The following is an 18,767-nucleotide window of genomic DNA, read 5'->3' as shown; positions in this document are numbered from 1 at the left end:
ACCGACGTATTGGAGACCACAATCACAGACCAGTAAATATATAACAAAGGTGGAGAAGCAATCTAGGCGTTGTTTAATGGGGAACGTTTCCTTAGTCACATTAGATGTGAAGGATTGTTCGCCATGCGCTATGTTCTTACAGCACAAGCACATATTTTTGTCACATTTGTAAATTCGTATTTTTGTTCTTGTATTTGTACCGACCTTATTGTCCATATTTTTCAGGGTCTTTAGCCTACTCGGAGCGATGATACCGCGAATGGTCTTACCCCTCCGGTAAGTAATCCTCGGTTGTTCTGGAATTAGTTTTTTTAAAAAGACATCAGTTTTCAAGATATGCCAATGTTTCGCAAGCACGTTTCTAATAGTAGTACTACTCGCATTGAAAGCAGTAGTAAAATTCAAATACATTCCAGCCTGATCTTCCTTTTTCTTCTTTGGTTGAAGCAATGTATTTTGTTGTGTTTTAAGATTCTTTTGAAGGGCTTCATGAATCAGATTTTTAGGATAGCCTTTCTCTAGAAATCTTTTTTCTAGGACTGTTGCTTGATCTCTATAGTCTGCCACCTTGGTACAGTTCTTCCTAATGCGATGGAATTGACTGTAAGGTATATTTCTAACCCACTTTTTTAGTGCCCACTCGTGTAATCCAAAAAACTATTAGAGTCCACTTTCTTAAAACTTGTCTTAGTACATATACGGCCCTCCTAATGGCTAATAACAAGATCTAAAAAGATCACTTTCTGGGGATCAATAATGGGAGTAAAGTGTAAGCCCCATTCATTGACATTTAGGTGGGTTATAAACTCCTCTGCAGACCCAAAATTACCTTTCCAAATCAGGATAAGGTCATCAATATAGCGCTTGTAATAAACAGGGCAGTTTCTAGGTAATTTTGGCTACAGGGCGAATGTGAAAAAAGCGCCCCCCCCCCCCCCCTCCCCCCCCCAAAAAAAAAAAAAAAAAAAAAGGTTCAGATACATATAAATACAGTATATAATTTTTTAAAAACGCCTTTATTTCCAAATACAATTTAGCAAATAATACACTGAAAGGCAAATAACATGCCAATAAGATAAATTATAAATAAAATAAATACTGACACACAGGCTCCAAACAGGAACAATACAGGAGCACACAGGCTCCAAACAGCAGCAATACAGGAGCACACAGGCTCCAAACAGAAACAATACAGGAGCACACAGGCTCCAAACAGGAACAATACAGGAGCACACAGGCTCCAAACAGGAACAATACAGGAGCACACAGGCTCCAAACAGGAACAATACAGGAGCACACAGGCTCCAAACAGGAACAATACAGGAGCACACAGGCTCCAAACAGGAACAATACAGGAGCACACAGGCTCCAAACAGCAGCAATACAGGAGCACACAGGCTCCAAACAGGAACAATACAGGAGCACACAGGCTCCAAACAGGAACAATACAGGAGCACACAGGCTCCAAACAGGAACAATACAGGAGCACAGAGGCTCCAAACAGGAACAATACAGGAGCACACAGGCTCCAAACAGGAACAATACAGGAGCACACAGGCTCCAAACAGGAACAAGACAGGAGCACACAGGCTCCAAACAACACTACTTATAACAAACACAGAGAAACATCTAGAAACATAAAAGGGCAAAATGTTACAATGATACGTTTGGTATAATTAGGATACTGGTAATAAGTGCTTCACAATTGCCAGATGACCATGAATTTTTCATGGGTGCAACATTCCCAACAAACTATCTGTTTAAGGGAGTAGAATAAAGGTTTTCTTTCCTTTACACCAGTCTTACTCTTCTTGACTTTGCAGCTGCAAAAGTGTCTATTGCTAAAGAATAATCTATTTTTTCTGCCAGATCACTCTCAATAGATAAAATGGCCAGAGCTGATAATCTATCTTCTGACATGGTGAAGCGCAAGTATGTTTTTATTAGTTTTAACTTGCTAAAGCTCCTCTCACAACTCGCCACTGTAATGGGAATGGTTAGTAGAATTCTCATGGAAATCCATATATTTTGAAACAGCTCATGAAACTGGGTATCTTGAATATGCTGCAGGACTTCAAGTGGAGTGATGGAATTTTTGCTTATTGTTGGTTGGATATGTTTTAGCTTGTCACATAACTGAACTGCATTTATGTCACACTCAGGTGCAGAATTTTCAACCACATGGCTTAATATTTTCTCCAAGTCCTTGCATAAACCAAGAAGTGGATCTTTTTCAGGCAAATCCATTATATTATATAGAAATCCCCAGTTCTTATTATGTTTTGACAACTGAGTAAAACGGTTCTCCAATGATGCAGTCATGTTGTCTATCATTGGGTAAAAGACAGAAGTAACATATTGTTGCTCTGGATCAATAACTGGGTCATCTTGACTCTCATAGGCAAATAATCTTCTCTTTTTTCCAGTTCTTTTTACACTCAATTGTGGCTCAATGCCCATACCTTGAGCAATTTCAGATGCAGTTATTTTTGCCGAATTGTAGCCTGAGGAACGATAAACTTTGACAAAATCAGTGCAATTATTTAGTAACTTGTTGCAGCTAGTTAGCTCCATGTCTTTAGACTGCAATAACTTGCTGACGATGTTAACCTGAAATAAAACGTCATACCAGATGACAACTGTCAAAAGGAAACTGAAATCTTGTAACAGTAGAGAAAGGGATTTTGCTTCTGATGCGAGTTTTGCATCATCAGTGTTTTCTTCCAGATCCGTAAGAGCTTCATAAATCTCAGCATACTGGTATCGGACAGCTTTCAGGCTTGCAACCCTGCATTCCCAACGTGTTGCACACACTTTTTTTAAAGTAAGATTTTTCACATGGTCACTGATAATGCACCATCTTTGAGGAAGAAGCAAATAAATATAAAGTCTTTGAAGAGTGCCAAAAAGGCTAACTGACTTAACTGATGATTTGGCTGCATCTGCCACGACAAGATTCAGGCTATGGCAACCACATGGATTGAAGAATGCTCGTGGATGTTGCTGCAGAACTCTTGTTTGAACACCTCTGTTAATGCCAAGCATGTTGGCCCCATTATCATACCCTTGACCTCTACAGTTGTCCATGTCGAGGCCGCATTGTGATATTTCATCAAAAAGAAGATTACTTAGTGCTTCACCAGATGTATCTTCTGTAGGTCGGTATCCAATGAAATGCTCCCCCACTGAAAGATGCTCTCCTGTAATGTCTAGAAACCTAAGGGTATATGAAAGCTGCTCCACATGACTAATATCCTGGGTGCAATCCAAAATAACAGAGAAATATTTAGCTTTCTTCACCCTGTCTAAAATTGTGTTTTTTACTTGAGTGGCCATGACATTGATTATCTCATTTTGAATAATATTACCACAGTAATGGGCAAAAGTAGTTTCTGATGTCACTCTTTGTAAGTGATCTTTCAGGACAGGTTCATATTTTGCAATCAGTTGAATCAGGCCAAGAAAATTCCCATTATTTGGGGTATACAATTTATTTGAGGACCCTCGAAATTGTTGCTTGCTAAAAACTGAGTGACTGCCATAATTCTTTCTAAAACATATCTCCACCTTTTGGTCTCCTGATTTATTTGGGTTTGCAGGTGTTTATCAATCCCTTGACCCCTTTTCAGATTTTCTTCAGCCTGAATCCTCTTTTGACGGCTACGAATGTGGGCAGTAGAAGATTCATGCATAGTTAGGTATTCTCCAATATGATGCCAATTTTTAATGCCTTCTGTTCCAAATTTTGATTTTGGGGTAGGGTCAAACAGTTTACAACAGAAGCAGTAAACTTTGTCAGCAGACAAAGAATACTGCACCCATCGCCTTGGCACCTGTTCTTTATTTGGTAAAACTAAAAAACCATGAAAAGATGAAAAATGTCGCTTACTGTCATCCTTCGGATAAATAAAGTTGGCAGGGGGAAGAGGCTGCGGTCCTTCCAATACAATAAGGTCTCTTTCTCTATTGCTTATTATTTGAGGCCACAATGCAATATCTTTGTATGTGGTTACACTTAAAGTAACACATTGCTCAGCACTCTCAGCAACAGAAACATCTGACTCCTTAGTTGTTTCATAGTCCTGCTCCTCCACATTGCTGTCTGAGGCGATTACCTGCACACATTCAGAAGGATCTCGTAATGGTGATCCTTCAGTTGCTGCTTCTGTAGATGCTGTAGACGCCTGTATTATGACAGGGTCTGTGGTTTGCTCTTCAGACTGTGAAATATTTGAACAACCTTCATGTTGTTCAAGAATGTCCATTTCAGACTCACTTTGAATATTTACAGTTTCTGATGATGTACTTGGTGTATCTTTAGCTGATAGTTGTTCATCTTTCCGTAAAAAAATCGCCATTGCTTTTGCAGATTTTTCATCTTCAGATCTTTGTTGTTTTCTTTTCTTCCTGTTCTGTGCACCGGAGGGTTTTGGAGGTGCCATTTCTGTGGCTTTTAACAAAAACATAAATAATAGCTAACTAAAAAAGTATGGGATTGTGTTCAATATAAAATTCTGGCCTACAACAGATACATTATAGATGCTTCTACTTTTACACCATTATCTGGACTAGTTGGTCTAGGGAGCATCCCTTAGCATGAAGGGATATTCAGAAATACAAGCCAAAGGTCAGTAGAACCGAATAGCACTACCAAGCTGAACAGAACGCGTGAAGTTTAAGCCTAACTATCACTGTCAAATACTGGGAGACTGAGCAGTCCTCTTATAGAGTGTCAAGTCCCAGGACCAATAGTGATACATCCACCCACCTGATGCCTACAACCTATACAAAACACGAGTGCAAACAAGGACTGGTAGTCCTGCTGTCATTCTACACAGTAGGTGCAATGTTCTGCTGGCTGTGGGGTAAAGAAGCCAGCCAGAACACTGCGCACCAGCTAGCATTGTGCCAGGATGATGTCACCCACCAGCATGTCTGTAGCTAAGGCCACCATTTGGTTGCATGGAGTTGCGGTATGGCAATATATCTATGCTAAGACTGCACCTCTATGCTGACGGCAGACAGCGCTGGAGCAGAGACAATTAAGTTTGTGACCACTAGACTGACAGTATTATTATGCACCAGATGTATCCTTCAACATCAGCTTCTATGATAAATCTGACACATTTTAAGGCTGCATTCACACTACGTATATTTCAGCCAGTATTGCAACCAAAACCAGGAGTGGATTAAAAACACAGAAAGGCTCTGTTCACACAATGGTGAAATTGAGTGGATGGCCGCCATATAACAGTAAATAACGGCCATTATTTCAATATAACGGCTGTTGTTCTAAAATAACAGCAAACATTTGCCATTAAATGGCGGCCATCCACTCAATTTCAACATTGTGTGAACAGATCCTTTCTGTGTTTTTAATCCACTCCTGGTTTTGGTTGCAATACTGACTGAAATATACATATACTGACTGAAATATACGTATACTGATTGAAATATACTGACTGAAATATACGTAGTGTGAACGCAGCTAAGACTGTCAGCTCTAGGTTTACTTTGTTTCCCCTTTCAAGCCTTTAAAATTGGATATACATTAACCCTTTGAGGACCAGGCCCAAAATGACCCAGTGGACCGAGCAAATTTTGACCTTAGTGTTTCCGTTTTTCCCTCCTCCCCTTCTAAGAGCTCTAGCACTTTTAGTTTTCTATCTACAGGGCCATGTAAGTGCTTGTTTGTTACAGGAATAGTTGTACTGTGTAATGGCGTCTTTCATTCTACCATAACATGTATGATGGAATTCCAAATATATTATTTATGAAGATTTTTTTATATATAATGTAACATAAAATCAGTAATCCGCGCACTTTTTCCCCTCTTTTCGTCTACGCCGTTCACCGTTCGCAATGACGCTTGTTAAAAAAAGTGCGCTGATTGCAGCCGGCCCCCACCTGCTGTGCGCTTCATAGCCGGAGAAACACCCAGGACGTAGAGTTACGTCCAGGGTCGTCTGGTGACAGACTTAGATGACGTAACTCTACGTCCTGGGTCGTCTAGGGGTTAAATAAAACTATACAGTACACATGTGAGAATGAGATTAGTGTAATGTGAAAAGTGCAATGATAATTGAAAAGCCTCTACCTTTTCACATGAAGGAGCCAGCCTTGATGATCTGATCAGTGGAAGTTAAGAGTCTGGAAGCACTGAATGATTGTAATTCTTCCTGTCTGTGGCTAGCTAGAACCAAAGAAAAATGTTAAATTCATTGTCATTTAAAGGGAACCTGTCACCCCCCGTGCCGGGGTGACAGGCTCCCGACCCCCCATTAGAGCACCCTATACTTACCTAATCCCGCCGGGTCCCGCTGCTGGATCCGGTCGGGTCATGGAGATCTCAGCCGCTGCAGCCCGGCGCGCGCTGAGAGATGAGCGCTGGACTCTCCTGTCATTCTCTATGGGCATCGGACTCATCTCTCAGCGCGCGCCGGGCTGCAGCGGCTGAGATCTCTGTGACCCGACCGGATCCAGCAGCAGGACCCGGCGGGATAAAGTAAGTATAGGGTGCTCCAATGGGGGGTCGGGAGCCTGTCACCCTGGCACGGGGGGTGGCAGGTCTTCTTTAAGGAAATTTGTCAGATGGTGCAAGGTACAGGTGCAAATGATGTCAGATAGGGTAAGAGATAAAAAATAATCATACCTACATGTCTTCTGAAGGGTTTTTGTAAAGAAAAAAGCACACCATTTTCCATAATAGCTGAAGCATAATAGAGGCAACACTGAGCTGCTGCAGCATGCATGCCTCCTCTGTCCACCACTACTCTCTACCCTGCAGGCAAATTTATAACATTGCAGAAGGCCATCAGAAGACTCAAAGGTTTGATTAGTTATTTTTCCCTAGTCCCTATGCACTGGTGTCTGCTGTTTTGTACCTGGTACATAGCTTACAGATTCCCTTTAACCCCTTCATGACCATATGTCACTGATGCACAGATGTCAAGGTCACACTTTAACAGCACGTGTATATATACATTCCTACTGCATGGGACTTTGGCAGTAGCAACGTATATAAACGTATTTCAGATGTCAAGGGGTAAACGATTTATTCAGAAATCGCACAGTATGTAGGGAAACCCTAAAAATATCATACAAGATATTATTTACCTTGAAAATGTATGACTTTACTTTCTCTTATTTGTATGCTTGCTTCTCAAGAGTGATGGCTTTTCCGAGATACTGGATACAACATGTGGTTACTAAAAGAGAATAGGTTGGCAATTAACAAACAATGAATAAGGGTGCTCCTACACATGGTGGTAGCTGGTTTTGGCAACTGTGTGAGTAATCAGACAGATGAAAGTGGTACTAGCGATAGCAATTTCACACTAATTGGAGCCATCAGCTGCAATGATAACACACACTGTATCTGAAACAAGCTACCACCACATGTATGAGCCCACCTTAAATCATCTTCAATCTGTGCTTTCCTATAGATAATATTAATGTAGAAAAAAAAAAAAAGAGTCACCATTCTCTGCATTGGTGCCAAGCAATGAGGGATAGCATATGGAGGTGGGAAAACCTCTTTAAAAGGGTTTTTAACCCCTTAGCGACCCATGACGTATCTAATACGTCATGGCGCAGCGGGGGGTGTTCAGAGCGGGGTCCCGCCGGGACCCCGCTCTGAACGGCGCTGATCCCGGCTGACACGTGCAGCCGGGCAGTGCCTCTGTTAGCCGGCGCGGGTCCCGTTGCCGCGCCGGCTAATTAAGCACTTCAATGCAGCTGTCAAACCTGACAGCTGCATTGAAGTGCTTTATGCACACTATCCCTGGTGTCTAGTGGGTCGGATCTCCCCCCCGCGATGCGATCACGGGGGGGAGATCCGTTCTTCTGCCCGTGCCGGGCCTCAGCGTCGGAATGACGCTGATCCCGGCTCGGCAGTAGATTGCTATGGCCTGCAGCAGGCCATAGCAATCTATGACCAATCTCATGGATCTTTGCTGTGTATATACACAGCAATGATCTCTATGAGAGATCATTGCTGTGTATATACAAGCCCCCCAGGGGGGCTTCTAGTGTATGTAAAAAAAAAAGTAAAAAAGTGTTTTTATTAATAAAAAATCCCCTCCCCTAATAAAAGTCCAAATCACCCCCCTTTTCCCATTTTATAAATATAAATTAATAAATAAATAAATAAATAAACATATTTAGTATCGCCGCGTGCGTAATCGCCCGAACTATTAACTAATCACATTCCTGATCTCGCACGGTAAACGGCGTCAGCGCAAAAAAATCCCAAAGTGCAAAATTGCGCATTTTTGGTCGCATCAAATCCAGAAAAAATGTAATAAAAAGCGATCAAAAAGTCGTATATGCGCAATCAAGGTACCGGTAGAAAGAACGCATCATGGCGCAAAAACTGACACCTCACACAGCCCCATAGACCAAAGGATAAAAGCGCTATAAGCCTGGGAATGGAGCGATTTTAAGTGACATATATTTGTTAACAATGGTTTGAATTTTTTACAGGCCATCCGATACAATATAAGTTATACATGTTATATATCATAGTTATCGTAACGACTTGAGGAACATGCATAACAAGTCAGTTTTACCATAGGGCGAACGGCGTAAATGCAAAACTCCCCGAAATCAAAACAAATTCGTTTTTTTTTCAATTTGACAGCGCAAATGATTTTTTTCCGGTTTCACAACATATTTTATGGAAAAATTATGCCTGTAATTGCAAAGTACAATTGGTTTCGCAAAAAATAAGCGCTCATATACGTCTCTAGGTGAAAAAATGCAAGCGCTATGGACTTTTAAACATAAAATGGAAAAAGCAAAAGCGCAAAAACGAAAATTGGCTTGGACCTTAAGGGGTTAAGGTATTGACTTCTTATCCCCTATCCACAGAATAGGAAATAAGAATGAGATTGTAGGTGGGAAAGTCAAGACTCCTGTGGCCTTCTGTGATCTGCACAGCACGCCATACCCAAGCACTTTTAATGGAGAAGAGGCTCATGTGCAATGTACATTACTCCATTCTTTGTCTAAGGAGTCAAAAGAGATAGAATCACACAATAGGGGAGTCGCTGTGTATTGGATGCCGCTCCCAAGATTACATGGATACAGCGACAGGCTAGAAACAGACCTGGGTGGACACACATGCTCAGACATTCTCTGCAAAGTGATGCCCTGTTCTCTGCAGATCAACCAAGAGAAATAGCTTTCTGCACTGCTTTCATGGAAGGAGCAGAGCATTTACAATATGGCAGTATAGCTATGAAGACACTTTCTTCTCAGCTTGTTTGGATTTGAAAAATGCATTAGAACAGGGAGGTCAAACTTAAATACCCAGGGGGCAAATTTAACAATTTGGATGTCGCAGACCAACCTTAAGGTTTATTGAAGCATGCAAGCTATGTTCCTGGGACTGTCAGAGTGGTGTTCATGGCACTGTCAGAATGGCGTGCAACTCCAGGTGCTGAACATTATAAATGATATAAGAAAATGTTATGGCATGACAAACATAAGACAGTAAGGCAGAGATACACTTTACATTTGCAATTTTAGATTGTAAGCTCTCGCAGGCAGGGTCCTCTTCCCCCATGTACCAGTCTGCCATTTGCCTTTGTGTAATGTGCTTTTGATCTTGTATTGTTCCTGCTTGTTACCCCTATTGCCTGTATTGCAATCTGGAATTAAGGGCGCTTTATAAATAAATTTTATGTTTGCAGATAACCCCCCCCCTGCACCCCACATGTCTGCAGATAAGACCCCCCTGTACCCCACATGTCTGCAGGTAAGACCCCCCCTGTACCCCATATGTCTGCAGATAAGACCCCCTGCACCCCACATGTCTGCAGATAAGACCCCCTGCACCCCACATGTCTGCAGATAAGACCCCCTGCACTGGGGGGGGGCAGATACTACTGGGGAGCACAAAGCAGGGGTCTATATACTACTGGGGGAGTAACAGGGGTCTATATACTACTGGGGGAGCAACAGGGGGGCTATATACTACTGGGGGAGCAACAGGGGGGCTATATACTACTGGGGGGAGCAACAGGGGGGCTATATACTACTGGGGGAGAGCGCACAGTGGGGCTATATACTACTGGGGAGAGCGCACAGGGGGCTATATACTACTGGGAAGAGCAACAGGTTTACTACTGATGTTCAGCTCGGACCTTCACCTGACAATAGCGGGGTTTATTGTCAGGTAAAGGTCCAAGCTGAACATTAGTAGTAAACCTGCTGCTCCCCCCAGTAGTATATAGCTCCCCTGTGCGTAGGTTGGACCTTCACTAAAGATTGTTGAGTACCCCTGCCATAGATTGTGAACTACAACTCCTAGCATGCCCTGACAACTATATACCTTCAGTACCTGCTAAGTTATAGATCTCCCTACAAAATCCTTTTTTTAATTGTCATTTTGTTGGAAGAACTACAACTCCCAGCAGTTCCTAAAGGTTTATAGCTGCCAGGGCATGAAGGGAGTTGTAGTTTACAATCTATGGGGTTGGGTGTTACATAGTTCTGGAAAATTTATTTACATGATTAAAAAATTTAACACCCAACCCCATAGATTGGGAACTACAACTCCTAGCATGCCCTGACAGCTATAGACCTTCAGTAACTGCTGGGAGTTATAGTTCTCCCTACAAAATACATCTATTTTAATTTTGTTGGAAGAACTACCACTCCCAGCAGTTCCTGAAGGTTTATAACTGAGTGTCAGGTCATGCTGGGAGGTGTAGTTCACAATCACAACTTTTCATTATAATCTTATTTTTTCTTTATCCTAGGGGCCCAGCTTCCACATTTAAAGCTTCCATTACAGTTCTTTTCATTACTAATTTTTTACTACCTGCTGGCTGCTCCTATGCTGCAAGCTCTGCTCCTTATTACTGTCCGCTCCTCCTCACAGGCCAGGCGGGAAACAGCAAATGGCGTCCGCCGGGAACATGATCAGGCGCCGGGGAGAAGAGGGGCGCCCTGGGAACTTGAGGGCGGTGTGTGTGAAGTAAGGGCAGCGCTGGGGATGTGAGGGGAGCTTGGCACATCACATTCCCCGCCCACTGTGACGTGCCTATGCTCCACGCTTCCCGGCCTCACATCCCCAGCGCTGCCCTTACATTCCAAATGCTGCCCTCACATTCCCGGCCCCCAAGCCACCCCCCCACCCCCCCCGGACATCATTTCTGTGTGTCGAGGGCGGCGATCAGATGTGCCCGGGTGGGGGGCGTCCGGGAACGTGAGGGCGGCATTTGGAATGTAAGGGCAGTGCTGGGGATGTGAGGCCGGGAAGCGTGGAGCGTAGGCACGTCACAGTGGGCGGGGAATGGAGGGGGCCGGCCCAGGAGGCCAGTAACATCACCTGACAGCACCCGCCGCGGCACACATCAGTGCTGTCGGCCAAGGGCGGCGATGGGATCAGATGTGCCGTAGGGGGCGCTATACTATCGGCTGTGGGCGGCGATCAGCGGTCAGTGCAGCCGAGTTACTGCGCCCTCCTCCCTGTCAGCGCCCCGGGCGGCCGCCCGGCGCGCACGGCGGTAGAAACGGCCCTGGTAATAAATAATATGTTTAGTGTACCAGGGGGACTCAGCGATGTACTGGGAGCGGCCCGAGTCCCCATCGCAGTCCCCCTGGTCTGGCGGTACAGGCGGTTCTGAAATGAGAACACATTGTGGGTTAAAATAAACCTCATTCCCTCGACTAAACATTAAACCTGTGGTGCCCCATACCAACCACTTGTAGTCAAAAAATAGTGCATGGCGTCAAGTCCTTGATCATGCATAATGTTTGAATATAGAGAGGTGACATCCAAAGTTATAAAGAGGTACTCATCCTCCCATGGGATATCGAAAAGATCTACTATCAGACTACTGGAATCTTTTAAGTACGGAGGTAAAAGAGTGACTAAATTCTGTAAATGGAGATCAATGAAATGGGATAAATTGGCAGTGAGGCTGCCAATGCCAGCTACCGGGTGGGTGTTCAGAGTCCTTGTGCATCTTGGGTTGATGGTAAAAGAAAGGACTCTTTGGATGTTTAATTGACAAAAAGTCACGTTCCTTTTTGTTTATTAGTCCTTTCTCAAAATTTTCATTAATCCATTTACTATATTTGTTAGTATATTTTTCAGAGGGATCTTGAGTCAGAGGAACGTAATATCTGGGATCATGTAGGATACGTGAGGCTTCACTTAGATAGTCTTCTCTATTTTGGATAACAATACTGCCGCCTTTGTCTGCTTCCCTTATAACAATATTAGAATTGTTACGGAGGGTTTGTAAGGCTTGAGAGATTTTGTTTTAAAGATTTGAGGTCCGGGACTTTCCTGAAGTCTTTTTGAACCAGATCAAAAAAAGTTTGTAGATGGTGGCCTCTATGGTGTAGAGGATAGAAAGATGATCGTCCCTTGACATTTTGATGTATAATGTTATCATCAGAAGTTTCTATTTTTTGTTCGTTAGTAGTTTTGCCATTACACTTCTCAATCTCAAAGTGTCTGGCGAGGGTTAATTTTCTAACAAACATATTTAAATCAAGAAAAAGATCAAAATCATCAGCCTCTTGAGTGGGACAAAAAGATAAACCCTTATTAAGTACAGAAATTTCTGCATCAGATAAGATATATGTAGATAGATTAAAGATTTTTACGCTGGGGGGTAGTGTAGGTCTTAATCTTGTGTGTTGTGCAGTTTTTTTGGTTTTGCTTTTACTGTAGCCTCTGCTCCCTCTGCATCCTCTATATGAACTTTTTGTTTTACCTGGGAATTTTTCTTTCTCTCTACATACCTCCACATCGTGTTTTTCTGAGTATCCACTGGTGGTGTCCTGAAGTCTTTCAGGAGTTCTCTCCTCAATGTTGGAAATTCTAAAAAAGATAGTTCATCTGATGAATTATTAGCAATAACAACCTCTGATCTCTCATTTTCAATCTTGTCGTTAGGTTGTATCATGGAGTGTACAGTCAGAATGGAGGACTCAAGGCATTCCAATTCCGTTTCCATAACAGTTCTGTCAGAACTGGAGGGACGGACCGGATCGCTCATGATAGCACAAGGTGAGAGAAATTCTTCAACTGATGCTAGTGAGGGCCTCCCGGGTGGATTATGAATATTCAAAGACGGTAACTGGGGGTTGGCTGGAATATGAGAATCGTAATAGGAGCGGATAGGTGCTTCTGTGACAACGGGGCCCCATCTAGTGATTTTCCCTTTGTGAGAGAGTGTTTTATTATTAGTTTTGATTTTCTGTGTATGGTCACTACGTTTAGATTTAACTATATTGGCATAAGAAGTTTTATGATTCCTGGATTTATCATGATCAATAGTGGTAGGTTTTTCTTTCACATAGTCCTTTCTCACATTGGGGGTCTGATCTGTCTCTTTATTATGTCTCCTGTCCTCGGTATATACAGTTGTTAATGTAATCTAATCTATCCCTTTTAAGTTAAGAAGCTTTTTTGGTTATTATATCCTTTTCAAAGGTCCACATACGTTTATTTAACAGATTATGAAAAGTGTCCTGATGATCCTTGTAGTTCTCAAGTTGGGAGGAGATGATCTCCTCCACCAATGAGCTACAAATTTTAGACCTTTTATTAATGATATGATTAACCATCTTAGTGCAACAATCAAGCAGTAAAATGTCCCACTCTTGTGTATATTCGGTGTGGATTTATATGGAATACGGAGGCCCCTAGGGACAATTTTTTCTTTCACATAGACCTCCAAGAAGGACACATCAAGGGAATGTATGGTTTCTGATTTCCACAGTTTCTCAAGTTTATACCATAGTTTTTTCATAAAGGCAGTCTCACAATCTCTGAAGGACTCCCTGTTTTTTTCTCTTTCCGGTAATGGTGAGAAAGAGACAGCATTAGTTTATATCTCAAGTAATTCATGTCTCTTTTCCACTCTTTGATTGAAGAACTCCATACTAACACCAGACGCTGCCACCAAAAAGACCAAAGGTCCGTATCAGCACAAAAGGCCGGTTTGTGCGATAGTACACTGTAACAAAAGAAGAGACAGGGGCGCTTTCTGGTGTAGTATTAAAATACAACGCTTGATTCAAGTGTGGTGTGGAGATGTCACCACTCACCTGGTAGAGTTGTGCAAGGATATAGGCACAACTCTATGAAGCATATGTAGTACTCAAGGCCACCGCAGCTCATCCGGGGGCACCACTCCAAAGGTGTGGTGTGAAAAGCAATGTGGAAGAGGCCAGGAAGAAACCTGGTCAGCCAGTATATTCCCCTCTGTATGGAAAGCGCAGGTGGAAGCAGGCAGTACAGGCGGGGTGTCTCACGTAATTAGGAGCCACAAACCCCACACTATAGGAAATAGGGATTTATTTGCAATGCGTTTCGGCCCACTAAAATAAATACAGGGGCCTTTTTCAAGCATAAAAAAAATACTGAACAACGATGCCTTAAAGAAGCAGTTCAGTTTTGGGTTTTTTTCGGCCCCCCGGGTAGCCGCTGTCATGTATACTTACAGAAGATGATCGGTGTCCCGTTCCCGTCGGTCAGTTCCCGTCCCGCGGTGCCGTTCAAATCGGGCGCGCTCACGTCCGCCGGCTACTGCGAGTCCTCTTCTCTGACCAGTGATTATACGCCGGAAGTCACGCGCTTCCATAGCTTAAATACTGTTATGTCCCTAGCATTTTTGGGAGAATCTTTCCCTTAGGTCTATTGGATGTAGTCCTCTTGGCCATTAAACCCTAGTCACTAGGGTTTGTGTAATAAGAAACAAGCTTGCACGTATTAAATAAATGTTTACATATTTTTTAGGTGTTGAAGTACATTGTTCGGATGTGTTCTCTAACATAATGGCCATCTTCATTTTGTGATTGTGTGCAATCCCCTTGGTAAGGAATGTGTTCACGAAGATCTGGTGCAATGGTGATATTTACTTTGTGCTCTATTGCTATATTATGTAGAACAGCACATGCTACTATAATTTTACATACTTTCTTTGGACTATACAGTAGTGTACCTCCACTTAAATCAAGACATCGGAATCTACTTTTAAGAAGTCCAAACAAGCGCTCAATGGCTGAACGAGTTCACCGATGTGCAGCATTGTATTTTTTCTCCGAGTCATTTTGTGAAAACAGGTATGGAGTAAGGAGCCATGAAGTTAATCGATACCCATTATCACCTTTAAAGAAAAATGTTGAACACAGAGTTAGATATTTTATCTATACAACAAGTATCATAATTATACTAATACATTCGACATTTTGTGTAGACGTGAACACTGTCTTTGTCTGCAAATAAAAGTGCTGATTTTTCACCATATTTTGCCAATACATAATTAAAGTCCTAAAATCCATGTAGGTGTCAGGAGAACATCGTGCCACTCTAGTGTTTTGTGCAATACAAGAGTATATTTTATAGAGATGGCCTACAGGACATTGTAAAAAATGAATGTGAATTACACACAATACACATCCAATCCGGACAGACTATTTCTCACATGTAGACCCTATAATAGACTTAGATATATTTTGCCCAATGGTCCCGAGCACAGTCATATATCTTACTGTATCTGTAGTGACGATCTTTCATTATCACACTCCTGCTAAGGGCCATGTTGCTTCGGGGACAGGGAATGGGTGTGGGGCATTGACACTCACCTATCTTCAGGACTGTCAGGAGGACCAAGGCTACTGATGCATAATGCATGCATCTTCACACGACATACATTTGTCGCTACCTACACTTGAATGTGTGCTGGGCCGGATGACTGTGGGGAATGTGTCAGGCATCCACTTAGCCAATGTCGACCTGTTGTTTAGCTTGCCACGTCGGAATACATTTCATGTATGTCTTGCTAAAGTGTTATGTTATGAAGGGCGCCGTTTGTGGCACAGGCGCATGACGTCTAATATGTACAATATATAGTTCGACTAATAAGCATAAAAATTGAATAGGCTAGGTTCACACAACCAACAAAAATCGTCCGTTTTATACACTTCTCAAAAGCATCTGTTTTGGCCTTTATTAAGTGAGTGCAATGGCAATGCATTAAAGTCAATGGGAGGACGGACGTCCAATGCACACAACGCATTTTAAAAAATTTGCAGCAGGAAAAAAAAATCAGTTTTTAAATGCGTTGTGTGCATTGAACGTGCGTCCTCCCATTGACTTCAATGCATTGCCATTGCACTCACTTAATAAAGCCCAAAACTGAAATTTTTAGAAATGGCAAAAACGGGCGTTATTTTGACATGTGAACCTAGCCTGTGGAAGTTATTTTGCTTCTTTTAAGACACATGTCGTGTCAATATAGTGTGACCACGGCAGAGGCCGGCCGAGCCGCCGTGCAGATCATGGATCCTTAGGCATTGCTACGAGTCCTGCTCATGTAGCTGTACGTGGGCCGAAGGCCGTTGCGCCGGCACAAAGATTAGTCCAATGCTCATAGAGAAGGAATGGAGCCATCAATTATCTATGAGCATCTGAATTCTTTATGCAGTGTGCGTGCTGGTCTTCGCACGCCGATATCTTCCTCTGGGGACCATATCCAGAACCGGCACTCGTCCCAATCAATAAAGATCCAGGAGCTGCATTGAGGGCTTCGCTGAGCTCTGCCCCCGCATCCCTGGTAATAGGTTCCCTTTAAAGAAAAATGATGATAAATGAATGTGCTAGTCAGAATCCAAGTTCTGCTAGCCATTGACCGCTAACTGCTTCTGTACTGCAACTGAGGCACAAGTTACATGATGGGCGTGTACATTCTAAAGACTTTGAACAAGATTATAAATCTCTATATCAGATGACATTAATTTCACACATGTTTCTGGTTTACTTACCAAGGAGAACTGCATCTTCAAAATCGCCATTAGCAAAACGCTGGCCCAATCGGCTATTCTCCAAAATGTGAAGACCCCGGAAATTTGGCTATTATGTCCGTAATCATTAAATCAGGGCCACAGGTGACTTGAACATTTATTGAATGAAAGAGTTTTCGATTTCTAAAGCAAATTTCCTGAGCAGAAGGTGCATTAATGGCAACATGTGTGCAATCAATTAATGAAACCACATTGGGGAATCCAGCTATTTAAAAAAAAAAAATTTACTTTGCAGTTAATATCTCCTCCGTTGTTTTGGGGAAATGTATTTTACTGGGGATGAGTGTCAAAATTGCATCAACAACTTGAACTAAAATCCGTCTGAATGTGGCTTGGCTAAAACCTAATTTCGACTCAACACAATATTGGAATGATCCTGATGCTAAGTAGTGTAGCGTTGCCAAGAGCTTCGTAATGCCAGGAATGGAGTTAGTTCTTTTAGTTGGACTATCAATAATGTGCCGCACACTGCTATATAATTGTTGAATAGCAAGTTAAGCGGAAATGTTGAAGCATTTCCTCTTCAGTGAAGGCGGATAAGGTCAATCTTTCCTTAAAAACTCGGTCTCGCTGAGATCTGGTATTGTACCTTACATGGTTTCGTTGCTGTGTTGCAGAAGATACAATCAGCAGGGGCAACATTAAGGACATTTTGCTGCCAACAAATGTCTAAATCCACCAAGCTCTGTAAAAAAAATGTGTACATCAATTATCCTTACAAATATCATTATATGTCATTAGTCTCATGTATGATTAGTTAAGGTGGGTCTAATGGTGCGTTTACACAGACAGATTTATGTTACTTATTTTTGAAGACAAAGGCAGGAATGGTTTTTCAAACAGGAGAAATCTCAGTCTTTCCTTTATGACCTGATCTCTGTTTATAGTCTGTTCCTGGCTTTGCCTTCAAAAATAATTCAGATAAAGCTGTATGTGTTAACGCAGCATAACTTTGTGTGATGGCGGGTACAATTTTCACTTTCATTAATGGGGTACTCCAGTGTGTGGGCACTTTTTCACTGAGACCAGCGGCGGGTCCAGCATCGCGGCGCTCCCGTGCCCGGCCGCTTCTGGGTGTCTGACGCAGGCCCGAGGTATGACGTCTCAGGTCCGCTCAGCCACTCAGTGAAGGAGGGGGATCCGTTTCAAGTCCGCTCAGATCCCGCCTCCTTCACTGAGTGGCTGAGCGGACCTGAGACGTGTGTTTGTGTGTTACCATTATGTTGATGGTGAATCTGCGTGTGAGTGTCTACATGTTGAATTTGATAATGACTTACCTTACTTGGTCAGTATGCGCTGGTCGTAGTATTATAGTTGTCTACTGCTACTCTCTCAGTGTAGGAAGGGCTTAACATTTAACACAACAAGGACTGTGAACCTCACTTATGGTCCTTTTACACGGAACGATTGATCGTTCGTTTTTGCACGATAACGATCGAATTCGAACGATAATCGTATGTGTAAACGCAGCGAACGATCAAACGACGAGCGAGAAATCGTTCATTTTGATCTTTCAACATGTTCTCAAATCATCGTTGATCGTTCGCAAAATATTCGCAGATCGTTCAGTGTAAACAGTCTTTCAACGATTTCACCTATGTATCGTTCCGTCTAAACGCTGATCGTTATAAAAAAACCATTCAAAATCGTTAATCGTGCGATTGGGCGAATTATCGCTCCGTGTAAAAGTACCATTAATGTGGGTTGGATATTTATGCAGATGCTGTGTAGGTCATATGCCGGGGCTGATCAAATCAACTAATTAGGACCATTAGTCATTTAATTTTTTTCGTTTAACCCCTTAACAACAAAGGGCGTATATTTACGCCCTATTGCCCGTAAGGGAGTTCAGAGCGGGGCCGCCACAGTCCCGGGTGCCGCTTGCAGCCCGGGACCGCAAGTATTAGCGGGCACGGTCCGACTGCCATGCCCGC

Source organism: Dendropsophus ebraccatus, chromosome 8 (assembly GCF_027789765.1).
Source record: "Dendropsophus ebraccatus isolate aDenEbr1 chromosome 8, aDenEbr1.pat, whole genome shotgun sequence".
Lineage (NCBI taxonomy): Eukaryota > Metazoa > Chordata > Amphibia > Anura > Hylidae > Dendropsophus > Dendropsophus ebraccatus.
This window is presented reverse-complemented; position numbering follows the sequence as displayed.